General features: G+C 39.5%; 1 long non-coding RNA gene across 8 annotated transcripts in view; it reads left to right on the forward strand.

Annotated features, from left to right (window-relative positions):
• Window positions 1-994: 994 nt before the first annotated feature.
• The window catches only part of LOC108447220, a 35,891-nt gene continuing 20,856 nt past the window's right edge, over window positions 995-16,029 (forward strand). For 2 of the 8 annotated variants that reach the window (XR_001862648.1, XR_001862654.1), the window contains exons 1-6: window positions 996-1,237; window positions 4,840-5,031; window positions 5,380-5,432; window positions 6,176-11,845; window positions 12,718-13,245; window positions 15,342-15,560. This is a non-coding gene — a long non-coding RNA (uncharacterized LOC108447220). Of the gene's footprint in view, window positions 1,238-4,839; window positions 5,032-5,379; window positions 5,433-6,175; window positions 11,846-12,717; window positions 13,246-14,993; window positions 15,046-15,341; window positions 15,561-16,029 lie in introns of all 8 variants that reach the window. The other 6 variants (XR_001862655.1, XR_001862650.1, XR_001862649.1 and 3 more) reach the window with 6 other exon arrangements.

Consider the following 16,029-nt stretch of genomic DNA (forward strand, 5'->3'; position numbering starts at 1 on the left):
AGGTAATTTGCAACCCTAGCTCTGACCACTATGATTGGTTGTCACTTCTCATCATCCCCTCCAGATCTTCAGGGGTGGTTTACACGGCAATTCAGCTTCAGCTTCGAGTTGCTACATTAGGGGAGAAGGGTCCCGTTGCAATGCTGGATTGTTTTATGGGGGAAAGCAGAAACCAAGATGCTTCAGTGGGAGGGGGGAGAAATAGGTCTTTCCAAAGAAGATCAAAGGAGGCAAAAGGAGGGGACTGATTTTCAGCAAGAGGAGAACAGGGCTCATCTCACTGCCTCTGTGCTATCATTCAAGGCTTGTTTTTGAGACCCGTCACACAATTTCTCCTGCAACAGCACTGGGGGGGGAGTGTGGGGAGAAGGACTTGGTTAAATTGTAAATGAGTATTTCTTCAAGCACTCTGAGGAAATATGTTCTTTCCCCGTAGAGCCTATACATTATTTTCATGTAGTTAACAGGGCCTCACATTTCCTGGAACTATCAACCAGACTTTAATTCTCCTCACAAGACATCCCTTTAAAATTGTGAAGCTCTCTTAATCAACCTTTGTATCAGCGGCAAATTTGCAGTATGACCTAATTTGAAAGATGTCTTGAAGTGCTGACTCAAAGGGTTGGTGAATAAAGGCCAGTCATTGCCGCTGTGACACTAATGTGATGCAAAACAAAATCGAGTTGCATCAGCTGAACATTAGTTTGCAAAAAATATTAGTGATTGAAGCCACTTTCTGGTCATCTTTTATTTATACTTATGAAATTTATACTTCTTGGGGTCTGAAACGGCTCTAAAACAAACTTCTGGAGGAGAAGCACGAAGAGACTCTTAAATGGTGAAAAATCCCAGTCGGATCTATACATCTAAGCTGCATCATTTGCACTTCATAATCTCCTCTCTTTTATAGAGCAGGAGGCAGACACATTATTTTAGAACTTTTATTAAAATATTTATACAGCAACAGATGAAAATTCTCATCCTAATATGTCTCTTTGCATTTTTCAATTACATTCCAACTCTTTATCTTTTTTTTTCCCGTCTCTAATTGAAATGCAGACGATACTCCTTCATTCTCTGGATAAGTAACTGTCTCAAAATGACTAGCAGTTACTTTGGGACTCGAAGAAATAAAAAGGGAAGAAGGGATTTGGGCCAGAAATTTTATGGGGGAAAAAACATCCCTCACAAAGCAAGAAAACCCCATAGTTTTATTTAACATCTCCAAAAAGAAAAAGTGAGTATAAATTATTGAGGGTTTTTTTGCTATGATTTTATAGGGGCATTGTTTCAATTCCTTTTTTCTTCTTTTTCCCTTTAGCTTCTCTTTTTCATGCTTTCTTAAGGAAACTTATTTGAACTAGAACAACCTGGCCAGAGAGGAGCAGAGTGCATTTCTTTACCAGTTTGTCAAATATTGGCTACTAATTTACACTCTGAGGAGTTACCTAAGAATCAGGGGTCTAGGGATGAACCAACTCAGCAGAACTATTTTTCCCTGCACTTTTTTTAAAAATTATTTTTCTTTTAAATTGAAATATCAATAATGCAAATCATCTAATATGTGCTGATAAAACATCTGTGACTTTCCACTGAACTGGCTGAAAACCAGATACATACACACACAGAACAAGGGAGACAGGCTATTAGTTTAAAATTTAGAGGACCAATAAGTTTTTGATAGCAATGGGTTACTGTGCTAATGATTATTTAACTTGCTTCATGTAGGGTTAAGTACGTATGGCTATGTAAAGTGCAGCGCCTTATTGAAGTGAGACACTTTTGCCTCTGAAATGCTATATTCAAAGCAGGGGGAGGAAAGCAGCCAGATTATAAAAAACAGTTACTATATGATGGCAAATTTCAAGCAATTGTGAAGCAGAATCCGCTGCAGTTAAAGAAGTAAATTTTGCTACTGAGGGGAAAAGAACCCAAACAGCCATACACAAACCCAAAATACTTCTGAGTTTCCTCTCTGCTTCTTCTTAGAAGCTATTTCAGTATGGCTGTATTTATTGACGGGTGCAAGCACAGAACAGGGACCATGGCTGGAGGTTTTACCTTGCTGGTTATTCTCCTAATTATCCTCATCCTTTCTCTTGGTGTGCCTTCTTTTCCTATATTTTTTTAATTTTATTTTCTTTTGCTTATCATCAAGATGTGTATTATCACAATAAGACACTGTGGGATCTGGGGTTTGTTTGTGTCTTTTTGAGCTTGAAGGGACATCTTATTATATACATATTATTTAATATTGTACATACTATTCAAGAAAACACTGATCATTCTTTTTCAAGTATAAGGTAATGCCACTTCTAAGTTAAAAAAAGGGTAAAAGTAGCAATAAATGTTGGATAGCCTGTAAATGATTCACAAACCTTTTTTTAACTCCAGCACTCTTCAAGTACAGTATGTTTGTGTTTTTTATGTTGTTTATTTTGTCTTTCTAAAGGGATTGCACTTGCTAACCTCCCAATTTTGGGTTATTTATTCTTTATGTGGCTGACTCCTTAACAGTGTTGCCATTTGTGAGTATTTTGAGTCCTTCAGCCCTCCTAGGAAGGTGTAGGTAGGAATGCTCTAAACCTTCTAGTAGTTTCCTGTGGGGAGAGGATGGCAAAGTAATGGCTAATGATCTGAAAGTTAGCTGGAATTCGGAGACAAATACCAAACATAATATATCTATATACCTATATATATAAAAGAGATTTTTTTTTCCTAAAAAAGAAGCAAAAAAAATGCAATGAAAATTTATGACCTTAACATTCCTTCAGGGTCAAGCAATTTATCAAATTCTCTCACTTTCTGGTTTCAATTACACAGCTATTGTGGAAGGAACTTATTTTAGCAGGTTCATTTGCCTCAGTAGGGAATACAGGACTTTGGCCTAATGCTTCACCTTTAGTGCAGGCCATTTGAGCCTTAGAACAAATACCAATCATCACTCTTTTGAAAAAAAAAAAGTAAAAAAAATCTGCATCGGTATGGCCTATTGGAATGGGGTTTCTGTCAAGGTAAACGGTTGTCGGCAATGACTGTGGTAGAGTGGCGATAAATCCCATTTTATTGCTGAAAAATTCCAGCTTCTCTCCATGCCTGACAGCTCCCCACATTCTCGTACCCATTTGGGCAATTTCTGTACTATGTCCATCTGGTTCTTATTACCTCTCAACCTGCCAGTGTCTGATCCAGAAAAAGTGCAGGTCAAAAACAGGGGAAAGAAACCAAGGTGATGGACAAAACAGAAAGAGAGTGATTGAGAGACCAAGTCACGCTTCCTGTTCCTCCCTCCCCAGCCAAAAAAATATGGGTTTGAGAGGAATAAAAAAATTTAAGGGAGGCTATTAGCTTAATTATAAAGTTGCTGTCCATGTCCTTAAAATACAAAATTAAATAAGTAATAATCCATATGCTCCAAGCTTTGGTATTGCCACCAAATATTTGCCCAGGACACTGATGACATCTGCCCGAATAAAACCTTTCTGGAGAAATTGGAAAAGCCAAGACTTTGAATCCTTAAATCTAGGAGTCCTGGTGTGACCATTTCACGTGCAGCCTTTTTCACTGTGCCCTTGGCATTCGGGAGGATGAGACTTGTCTCCAAAGGTTCATTTGGGGGGTGCATATTGTTTCAGGAGAGCATAATTAAGTATAATTAAATTGCAATTTGAAAAAAAACCAACCCAAAGTAAAAGTTAAGCTAGCTTCTTGATAGAAAAATTAAAAGAAAGGAAAATCTTTGTTTCCATGCAAGTTTTGTCCCTCAAAACCCCCTACAATAAGCAGAGGGAGCTTTTGACAATTTTTAAAAATTTAAAAATCAAACAAATTAACCCACAACAACTGAACTGTCAATAAGTCAAACAAAAAACCCATGGGAGCACTTGCTCTCCTCCCAGCTAAAGCTATATTGTGTGGCATTTGTCAAAGGAGCCCCTAGTGCTATCAGGAGACATGCCCTGATCCACTTTCAATCTCTCCCTTCAAGGGAGCCTAACAAATTTAATTGCAATTTCTGTATTTATTCTACCTGAAACACCTCATTTCCCACCCAAAATGCTGCTCACTGTACCTTTTTCCTCCACAGATCATCACTACTCAGGTCCTCATGTTAGCTTACACAGCCTCTTCCCACATTCCCTGAAGATGCAAGAGAAATTAAACCCAACTTTTTGGAGCTAAAACTTCCTAAAAATCTGACTGAATTCCAAGCAGCAGAAAATTCAGAGTGTTCCCTACCATCTACTCTGTGATCCTTGGGGAGGAAAACTCTTGAGCATCCCACATTGGGTGTCTCATAGATGGTAGGATTTGCTGACAGGTGTAACAGTCTGGTCTGGCACCAAAAGGCTGGAAATTGTGGGATATATTAGGAATTATGTTCCCATGGCTTGTACAAACCTGTTGGCTCCCAGAAGCTCAAGATGTGGCTCTAATAGTGAACAAGACACAGGGGTACAGTTTTCAGAGGAGCTGGAGGAAGATGTTGCCATTGAACAAGGAGATAGGACAGAGAATGGGTAGGAAGGAAAAGGTGGGGAGAGTTCAAGATCTTGCTCCTGAACGGGTCACCTAAAAACACAATGTGCAAAACGTGACATCCAGCTCACCACCTGTCCTTGCAACTTCTCCCTCTGCTGCTGGTGCAGCCATTTAAAATGAGAATTTAGAGGAGGTTGCTTTGATGGGAAAAGTCATCTTCTCTGTTACCTTTTGGTGTCAGTAATGGCACTGAGAACTCTGACCCCCCAAGCTTAGGATTTGCTTGCATTTGTCATGGATTGTAGAGTTAGATTTTTAAAAAATTATTATTTTCTGCATGTCTTTTTCTTTGTTCAGTTGTGGGGGGAGCACTGTGCAGATTTAGATACCAAGAGTGTGTTTTGAGACATCTACAAAAACCTTGGCTTGACGAACCACTCAGCCACACTGCTTGATTTGCCTGCGAAGCCATTGAATACAAAAGAGGCTGACATGAGGGAAAGCCCCAACTTCAACAATAAAAATATGTCAGCATGAAAATGGTTAATGGTGAGTATTATAGCTTCAAAAGAGCCCATTGGCTACCCCTAAAGGATGCCCTGCAATTGTTAAACTCATCAGATGCAACTACCCTTCCTCAGCTAGCCCTTACATTTGTCTGGCTAAAAGTAAAAAAATACTATAATAAATCGGTAACATATGTTGCCAGACAAGAATAAGTGATATAAATAAAGAGTCAAGAGACATAGCCCCTCAAGAACAATGTGTAAAGATTTAAACTTCCAATGTATTAGTTAAGCTAGGAACATTTTAGGAGGAACTTGAAAGTGGTGTACTGTTTGTTTATATCATTCCTTCTCCTTTTTTTTTCCCCCCTCTCTTTTTTCTTCTCTTCAGATTGCATTTTAAATCAAAATGTTCTCCATGACTGACTGCTTTGCAGCACTAGGGTAAGTCCCATTTTTCCACAGCTTAAACAAAAAATATGCCTAAGAAATCTATGCCAGAAAGGCGTTTTATTGGGTTTTGGCTTAGGAAATAAGCACAATGTTGTCGGGAAGACATCCTCTTTTTTTTTTTTCTTTTTCTTCTTCTTTTTTTTTAATCCAAATGTAGGAAATTGTGCATGTGCAAACACAGCTACTATGCTACTATCAAGAAAGCCAATTCTCTGTAAAGGTGACATGTCTCCAAACTAGTAATATATTAACAGCTGCAGCATTAAAAAAGAAAATATAAAACCAAATATGCTTTGAGACTAGGCTGGATGTTTTATTTATCTTTTTCTTTTATTGAGACATCCTTTGAAAAATGGCATAAAATAAATAGTTTTACAAAGCAACAATATAATCAATCTCTAAATGAGAAGATAAATCAAGGATTTCATTAACTGCTGGTAGCCAGTTTAAATTGTAGTCTTGTCCATAATGTCTATCTATCTATGTATGTCCAAGTTATATTAAAAACCTTTAAATGGCTTTGTAATATCAGCTACATCTAGCTATTATAATAATTAATGATACTGTTTTATAAATCAATATATGTATTCTTGATAAATTCATATCCAGTTAATGGTGTAATTTAAATAAAAAATTAATGTAATAAAGGACATACTGGAATAGGCAGGAAATCTTTAAAGGTTAAGAGGCAAATTTGTCTAAATTCTTTTCTTTGTACCTATTTTTCGAGAAAGCCTCCATTGAAATGCAGCTGATAGCAGGCTGGCTCTCCGGATCGCGCTCTTGCCATTAGTTTTGTATTAACAGCAGCCGGTGAGTTTTTGCAGCCACAGGAAAAGGGAAAGCCCCTTCAGCAACAGGAATACTTTTCTCCCTGGTTTCTCATCCTGCTGCAAAACTGCAAACAAAAACGAAGACAAAAGCAAAAAGAAAGAAAGTAAAAAACAAAAACCACTCCGGCATTTGGCCAGAAGCAGAAATGGTAAAAATGCTCTTTTTATACCGTTCCCCATTGATTCCATATTTGTATTATTACAAGAATATTTTGCTTGTTCTATATGGTGTCATTAAAAAAGGTAAAATATGAACATTTTGTTCCAGGCATGAAGTGCATTCAGAGGAGCCTGGAAACCCTGCAGACCGTTCAGTGTAATAAAAAGCTGTTCTTTATCTCTTGTTTTAAATACAGTTAATCCTGTTTATTCAGCAAACACATCTAAGAGCAACTTTGAGGGAAAAAAAACAAAACAGAAAAAGCTGGAAATTGCCTTTTTCTATCTGCAGTGGTGAGAAACCGTGGCTCTGTTCCTTTGCTTTTATTTATAGTCAGTAACCACAAAATGTATCTCTAACAATAACAGGGATTTTAATAGGCAATATTAATTGCTCTTCCCTCAACTTTTGATCTGCAATGTTTCAAACAAAAGCCCGCTGCCTGTTTACATGCTGAATTTGTTTGAAGAATATCTTTCTGAAATGATGCAAAACATGACACTTTGTCATTTGGACTGACATGGGACAGAAATGTCATTTTAATCCATTGAGTGATTTTTTTTTCTGTTTTCTTTGGGGGGGCAGTTTTTTTTCTCAACATTGCTCTGCCTTATTTAGAGCAGCAGTGATCTGCGCAGTTTCTTTTGACACTGATGGGTATTTCAAACCCTTACGCTGAGGGGAGGGAGAAAAAGGAATTTGCTGCCAGTCACAGCGGCAATGCAGCTCCATAAGCCATCGCTTATTTGCTAAAAGTTTACATTTCAAATGAGCTTGAAACGTAAAGGAGGGCTTTTTGATGCTGGCACTGTGTTTAGGAATGGAGAGAGAAAATAGAGGGAAGATGATTACGTGTGTGTGTTAAAGTCTACCAGGATATTGGTAATACAGCCATTTAAAATGTATTTTGTTTTTTGATGCAGCTAGGAGCAGGAGATTCACAACCATATATGGGATGCTTAATTCAGCCTTTATAGGAAAAACATCAAACAGCAGCTTACAGTAACATGCCGAAATACATTACACATTTTAAATATCTTCAGTTGGAAATGTGTGTTATATTTTTTACCCTCCCCTTCTGGGATCACTAACATGCCTCTCTCCAGACAAAGCAAGGACAAGTTCCATCTTTAAAAATTATCTGCCTTACAGATCACATTCTCAGGCATGTTCTGCGCTTTTTATTACCACGGATAACCTCTTAATGCTATCACAATTTTATACTTGTTAAGTGGACATCTTCCCTATATTTAACTGCAAACAAAGCGACTTCATTTTGGGGGGTGGGAGGAAGGAGAAATGCTTTGGGATGATTAGAAACATAAGTTTCTATCTTCTGTCACACCAGCCTATCAATTATTCAAAACCCTACTAAATTTAGATGTCTGTTCCTAAAACGTTGTTTGCACTCGTTCCCTGGGAAGATGGAGGCAGCTGATAATTTGGCTAAATTATGCGTTTGAGCCCAACGGTTACAAATGAAAGAGTTGAATTCGGGAGATTTATTTGCCGCTGATGAAAATTCTTGGTAGCAGGAACTCAGACCTACTCCTTCAAAGAGCAAATCGAGGGGTGAGATGGTGCCCACAGGTATTTATGTGGACCAAACCTCATTGTTACAGCAAATAACATGATGCATCAGTGACTCAGTGGGAGGTTTTACTGATCAATTAGGGACTGGCTACTGGGGGTGAAGGGCCTAAAGCAGCCCCTGAGGTGCTCTGTGCCCCAGGTAGTCATTACCTGAGTGTAAAGACCAATAAAGGGGAAATTATTGCCATTATAGGATCAGTTGTGAAGGATGCAGGATGGATGACTCCGGATCAGGCAGGGTGTAATGCACTCACCCCAAACCTGCACTTCGAGCATCCCTGATGCAGCCCGGCTGCTGTGATGGTGTAAAATATCTCCCTTTTTCAGCAGTGTCGGGGTGTGATTGGCAGCAAATCTCCACTGAGCGTGGGCGTCCTCCCGTGCGCACCAGTCACAGGACGTGAAGGGGGAGTTTTTGTAATTTATTTTATTTTTTTTTATAAATAGATAGGCTCTGACAAATAACACCGCCTCTTCCCGAAGCTCCTTCGCAGCAGCAAACAGACCTCTGCTGGGTTTATCAGTGGCAGAACCTCCTTTCCTAAAGGAAATAATATTTTTGGCGAAGATATTGCAATAGCTTAGGGGGCAAAAAGCTGCAGATGCTGTAACAGGAGCAGAGCTTCTTCCAGCAGCCCTGGGCATGGGGCAACACTGAATGCTGCACCAGGCATGTTTCACAGGGCTGGGCAGGAGAGAAAGAGGAGAGCTGAAAGAAATGCTGCTGACTGTGAAAAATAACTGAATAAATAATCAAATAAAATCAAATCCATGCAACAGAAACACCTCCCTTTCTCTTGCAATGACAGTTGGTAATTGCCAAAACACAGACAGCCTTAGGCTAAAAAAAAGCAAGACAAAACCCCCAAAAAATCCATAAAGAATTTAATTTATATTTAGAAACCAAAATGTTTCAGGCAAACAGCACACAAATTGCAGAAGTCCTTGTGCAGTTTTCCCCCCTACCCTGTGCTGACTCTGAAGTTGCACTGCTAAGGAACATATCCCCATTTTTACAACTCTGGCATTTCCTCCCCAAGTGGCAATGGGGAGGAAAAAAACCCAACCCCCAAAAAAACCCAAAACAAAGGACGTGTGAGGGCTTTCATTTATTTTGATAATCCTCCTCCTGCTCCAGAGCGTTTTGCTGTCTTTGTCAAAGTGAATGACAACAATTTGGCCAACTCTCTCTGAGCTGCACTCAACAGTGACAGGCAAATTATCAGAGGCCCTGCACTCCTTATTATCAGAGGAGAAGTCATCAGGAGGACGTGCGGAGGATCCCTCTCCCCTGTCACTATTTGTCAGTGGGACAAGGGCCACTGCTATGGGTAGCTGACAGGTAATTTCAACAATAACAATTACTCCTATTACTGGTGTCATAAACAATTCGCCCAAGGCATGACAATAGCAAAGCTTTATAATTCAATGCCATATAAATAAATGGCAGCAGGTAACAAGTAATTTAGCTCCAATCAGGCCTTGGCCCTGGCATTAATATTGTTATTGCAAGAAAATGGAAAATTGAAAAAATTCAATATGTTAATGAATTAAGAGGGGTTCAAAGGCTAAGGGAGGAGAGGCATGATCCAGAATGGGGGGAAGGAAGAAAACAAAACCAAAAGATACAAAATCATGCTTTCAGAACCAGCACAAATATGTGTTCGTACAATCTTATAACTAGTTTTTGATATCAAACATGGTCTTGCTATGCTGCCTTTCAGGTTAGGGCAAAAGGCGTGCAGGAACCTGAACCCCACCCCTTGCCTCCGTCTGCCACACTGCGAACAACGTGCATGAAAAAAATAAACTGAATTTAATGGTTTTTATTAAAAACAGAATCATATTTGAAATCTCATGCAAGACATAGATTTAACAAAGCTTACAGGTTTATTTACAACTCCATTGCTTTATTGTCCACTTCTTGCATGCTTTAATCTTTTTTAAACCAGCTCTGTTAAATCATTGATTCTCTATTTATCAAGAAGAAGGATTTTATTGCACTTTTTCTCCCCTCAAATGCCCTTCATAGGCCACAACGCTGTCAACTCTCTTATGAAAATGATGATCAGCAGCAAACAAGCTAAAGGCCAATATCTTCAAGTCCAACTTCTTGATCAACCCAATTTGCAATTTTACTATTTGTCCAGCAAGACAATGTGGCATCAGGCTGACAGCAGTAAAAGAATTTGAAAATCTCTAATTAGGAGAGCTGCGGAGCAATTAACGCATGTCAAATTTCACTTCATCAAGTGCCACTCTAATTTTCCCACTAAAAATTAATGGACTTTTTTTTGGTGTATGTGTGTGTCTGTGTCTCTGTGTGTGTGTCCCCTCAAGGCAATGTTGATTCAAATCTGCTCAAGATGCAGCGTTGCACAGCTAAGCATCTTCTTGATTACAACCCGACACACTTCTAACTGCTTTCATTCTCACTGCCACAGATACTTTGTCAACAGTCAAATTACACCATGCTGATAACAATGCATAATGGTCTTCCTCAAAGGAGGCTCCTGTCATGGAGCAGCCTTTCATAAAAACCCACCGGTTTCTTCTCTGGGAAATAGATCTGGATGAAAGAAATTAAGCTTCTGTAGTTTCAGCCTTGGTTGCAATGTAATTTTTTTTTCTTTTCCAGTTTCTTCTTCTTCCCCTCATGCTCTAATTTATTTATTTTTGTACCCACCTGGAATTATGGCAGGGAACTGTTTGAAGAGTGATACAGAATGGAAAATATTTATAGTCACTGTTTGTACAGGCTTTGCTTTAACCACTTTGCTCCAAGACATTTTCAAGAGCAATATCCTCCATCCAATACCACTCATTTAGTTTTTTTTTTTCCTTTTGTTTCTAAAGGTGCAGGGCAGCATCCCGCACTCTTTGCATAAGCACAAGCCCCACTGACGTCAATGGGAGTTTTTCCGGGGCGAGGGCTGAGAGTCTTGGCCCGCTGCTATAAACACGTTCGGACTTTCTCTTTTAATGGATGGTATTTAGATTCTGTGTGAGGCTTGTTTAACAGGCACATTTGCCGGAGTCCTCAAACATCGTGGGGCACACAAGACAAATTGCCTTTTTGTCAGAGCAGCATGGAGGGCAGGAGAGAAGAACTGAGCTTTTACAGGCAGTTTTTACCTTCCTCTCCCTGCTCCCTAACTCCCTTTTCCTGGGAGATCAACAGCAGCAAAAGTCAGAGGGTGTCATTGGGCAGGATTTCCAACAAGTAGAAGTGGAATTAATAAGAATAACATACTTCAGAGATATTAATGTTTTTTGTCTGTAAGTTTCAGAGCTGAAATATAGTTGTCTGCTCCCTCAGAGAGAAGAAAGGTTAGCACCCACAGCCCTGTCTATCACTGGGCTTATTGCTGCCAACCACTCCAATGACACGGGTAGGGTATATAATCCTTGGTGTGTGCATGTCAGTTTACACTATAAAAAAAAGCCAAAACCATACATTGCCTTTAATCTGAGCCATCTTTCCATCAATATCTTATTTCTTGTCCCAGATAAATGACTGATATTGCAGTGCCTGGTAACATGGGCTCTGCTTCTCCCAATAATTTTCAATATCTTCCCCACCTATATTCCCCCCCTCTTGCAGGTATTAACATTTTGCAATGAACTCTGTCTGGCATACTAAGAAATGTTAAATTCAGGGTATTCGGTTCCTGAATTCTGGATGTTCTCTTTTGTGTCCTCCACCTAGGACGTAGAAATGAGTCTTCTTCTAATGACACAGCCCAGTGCACACACAGTCCTCAAGCATCCCCAGACCAACGGCATGGCAGCCACTGGGCCTGCAGGTTAATATGTGTGTAAGTGCACTGCTTTTTTTTCCATGTCCTTCTCTAAACTTAAAAAGTTCTAGCACTGCTTTTAAACAAAGCAGAGATTATATACTTTGCTTCAACAACCTCTTTTTTTTACTAGGGGATGCCCTTACCCCTCCTCAAAAAATGCTGCCATAAAAACAATAGGCAAGGCCATAATTTTAAGAGAGAAAAATGTGATTATATAACACATCCTGCAGTAATCAATTTTACCTCCAATATCTGCTTTTGTTTTCAAAATGCTAAATAAACAATACATAATGCATCCCTCATCAGCCAAAACCATGAGGGCTCTGTGCTCAAATAACAGGAAACATATTCAATTTTCCTAACAGAAGACAGTTCATTAAGCTGTGCCACATCAAATAAAACTTTAATTTCTCCAGCATCAGAGTCGCAATGAAAGCAATTGAGGAAGATGAGCCATATGGTACTTCTATCAGCAAACACATATTGCTCATTCCCCCAAAGTTTTCTAATTCTGCTCCCCAGACCTGTGTAATATAGATAATGTGCTCTGAGCGCAGCAACCATGAGCTATCTGGTGTACACTTCTAATACTGTATTTAATGGGAAATAATGAATCATAAAAGCCTGCAGAAGACGGCTTTTGCTAACCTAAATCTCAGCTGTAATTTCATTGTTCTGTGCCTAAGATGCTGTTTGCCCTTTTCAAACAGCAGCAGTTGAACATAATTATGCTGCTACAAACCTGGGCTGCAAAAAGAAAGCCTTCCTAATAGAACCAAGTTTTTATTAACTCTTGAAATCCTGAGCTTGGGGCAACTGGAAGCAGAGCTGCCTGTCAGGTTTTAGGGTTCATTAAAGCACACATACATGTATATCTTGATTTCCAGTGCGCAGCCCCACAAATTAAATTGATGCTTCTCACATCGGGCCAAAAATGCAACAGGAGAAGGCTGTGAAAAATTAGGAAATCTTCTTGACATTGGGAAATCCGACACTTGTCTGCTCTAACATCTGTAAGTGCCAAAGAAAGAGGGGGATTTTTTCCCTTAAAGGTAAGTCTATTTTTCTTCTTCTTGCCAGATATAAAAATTGTGGTTAGTGCCTGGAGTAAAAGGCCCTCTAAACTTTATAGTGTTTACCCTCCATTTATAAATCCATAACGATCTATTTAATGATATCATAAGGTTAAAAGTTAAACAGCACTGTATTTTCTCTGCCTTTTTCTCCTCTGCCTTTTAGAAAGGCAGATTTGCCTATCTCCGAGAGACGATCGGTCGGGGTTGTTTTCTGAAGAAGCCTGTAGGTAAAGAGGCATCCATACGTTCACACAGGAGGATTCATAAAGGCAAGGACGAGAAGATAAAGGTATTATTTTGACATGATGACCCCTGGAAAATGTCTTCGACTCATCCCAAGTAAGCCTCTTTCTTTCCTTCCTCCACCCTCTCCCTCTCCCCTCAAAATACGGGGCTAATTTAAAACATTGTCTAGATATGCTACTTATACATATTGAAAACATATTTTAGTGACTGTGTTTGTTTTGGCAATATATAAACCAAAAAAAAAAACCCAATTAAATTAAAAAGAGCGACTTTTAAAAGTTAGAGATTGCCTTTTAAAAGCTTATTAAAATCAGCATGTTAGATGTCTGTCTTTGAATTAGCTCCGAGGCTTGATTGCTTTCATTAAAGCTGCCTGTTTGGGTGCTGCTTGGTGAATGTTCAAGTCTGGATTTTTTCCCCTCTTCTCCCCCCGGCCCCGAGCTGCTTCTTACCACTTGTCAACTTGGATTTTCCCTCCAAATTTGAAAGCAAAACTTGGACTTTTTTTCAAGAACCAACAGCCACCCCCACCCTGCCTTCCCCCTTGCAAAACATCATGACCAAAATCATCAGCAACCCGAGTCAGAGAGAGACCAACAGGTAAAATATATATATTTAAAAACAGCTTAAAAAGAAAGACACGCCCAAAATACCCACCATGGCCAAACCGACACCCCCAAAAGAACCCACCCCAAGCCACCAAAAAAACTCCAAGCTATCACATTGCTCATAGCCCGTGAATGCCTTAAAAACAAATGTTTAAACAGGTTTTCTTTTTTTTTTTGAAGCGGCAGAAAACCTCTGCATGCTCCAATGGGTTACAATAACAATGCTCTATTGCAATGTAAAACAAGCTGGAGGAGAAAAAGGTGCTTTTTGTTACCATTTTATCAAAGCTGTTCATCTTCTAGCTGCAGGCAGCATTTTGCTGGAATTGCAGATATTTCTCTGTCCGGGCTCCTTTGTTTGTGCATCTCATTTGCATATATTTATCTCCAGCTGAGGGTGCTTTCAGCTCATTAAGGCCTCCCCTTGCATTATTTCATAAGCCAGCTGCTAGGAGGGATTTCACCTGTGGTGACTGAGAAAAGAGGGGTGAAAAAACCAAATTCTTCATTAAAAAAAAAAAGAAAACAAAAAAAACCAACAACCAAGGAAATCTTCTGACTCTCTTCCCCTATAAATGGGCACCATTTGTGTTAAACAGCCTCTTGTCATGATAGATGCCTCCTGGGGTCAGAGGGGAAAGTTGATTTGAAGGTCAGCAGTAAAACAACAGACAAACCAGACGCCAAACTGGTTCTTTAGCTGTCGGTGGGAGCAGTGGTACAACCAGGTCTTGAACCTTTTTCAACCTCTAATAAAACAGGGGAAGAATCTGAAGTGGAGAAACCAGGCCCCAGAGGAAAAAAAAAACAACCCACAAATAATATCAATATCGAGCAGCAACGGGAAACAACGGGGCAGCTCTCAGCGTTATGGGCATGCTGCTATTGTTTCAAGAGCTGGAGAATTAATTCCACTTATTTATTTAAGGCGTGTCAACTCGCTGCCTAAACCTGTTTCGGTGTCAAGATGAATAAAACTTTTATGGCTCATAAAATAGAGCCATTCATCTCCATGGTCTTTGTGGTGCCTGGGTTGTTGGGGTTTTTTTCCCCTTTCCTCCTGGTAGGCTGAGCTGGGCCAAAATCTCTGTGTCCCATCGCTACCAACTCACTCACAGGAGCAAAGAAAATTTGGACTGGGCATCTCAAGCTAAACCTCTGGGTTTGATTAGAAATGTAAACTTTAATTCATCATAGTCATGTGCAAAACCCCCACCTCCTCTTTTTCCCCAGCCTAAAACCTACAATGAATTTACATCATCTATATGGAGCTTTGGACCAACAGGTAATAAAATACAATAAAGCTTGCTTTTTATCAGGACACACACACAAAAAAATCCCATTAATTATGGTTCATGACTACTCTAAACCAAATGTTCAAATAGTAGTTGGAAATGATGCATAAAATCTCAGCATGTTCTGATAGGTTATAGAGTCAGTGGTTTATTGCAATGTAAAACAAGCCACAGGAAGAGAGGGTGGTTTTGTTTACCATTTTCATCAAAGCTGTTCATCATGTTGATATACTTATGCTATATTGTGACCTCTACATACGTTGCATTTCATATATTTATTTTCCAGGTTGTTGCCACTTTTGCTGCCTTTGCCTCTGAGAAGTTGAGTAATGCTCTGGCCCCTTTGAAATATTTCCTCATCTGCACTGAATTTCTGCCGACAAACCAATGGATAGATATGGACCTAAGAACTATTTATTATCATCGAGTAAGGGTTTTTTTTGACTTAATCTGAGGCAATTAGTACCTGAATAAACACACACTAAGTAATCTACCTCCTCAAAAGGTAATCAGACTTGAAAAGCGCTGTTTGGCTCTACCCAAGGAAAGCTCAACTTGATTAAAACGCTTTGGAGATTTGCTTTCATTTCTTCCCTTTTGCCCTGGAAAACATTTTATAACAGCCCAATAACTTTTAATTTCTCCCCATGCCAAACCTGGGGCCTCTGCTGGTTGTTGCTGTCCTTTTCCCCCACCTTCCCAGATTCAGGAATCTTTAATCCCACTTCTCATTTTTCTTTCCCTCTAATCTAATCACTGATTCCTTGGCTTGGCCAAATAGTTAAAAATTTTAATTGCTGCTCACAAATTCCTGCTGCCTCCCCCACGTATCTGTCTCTGTTTATGGAACAGGCCCTGGTTTCCTCCTGCTCTTGTTCAGCTGTAGGTCTGCAGGTCAGGAGACTGTAAATACACACAGTGCTGCCCCAACCCATAAATCTGAGCAAAGGGCAGCCTTATATATTCAGATAAGG

This window comes from Corvus brachyrhynchos, unplaced genomic scaffold (assembly GCF_000691975.1).
Source record: "Corvus brachyrhynchos isolate BGI_N302 unplaced genomic scaffold, ASM69197v1 scaffold416, whole genome shotgun sequence".
NCBI classification, from domain to species: Eukaryota; Metazoa; Chordata; class Aves; order Passeriformes; family Corvidae; genus Corvus; species Corvus brachyrhynchos.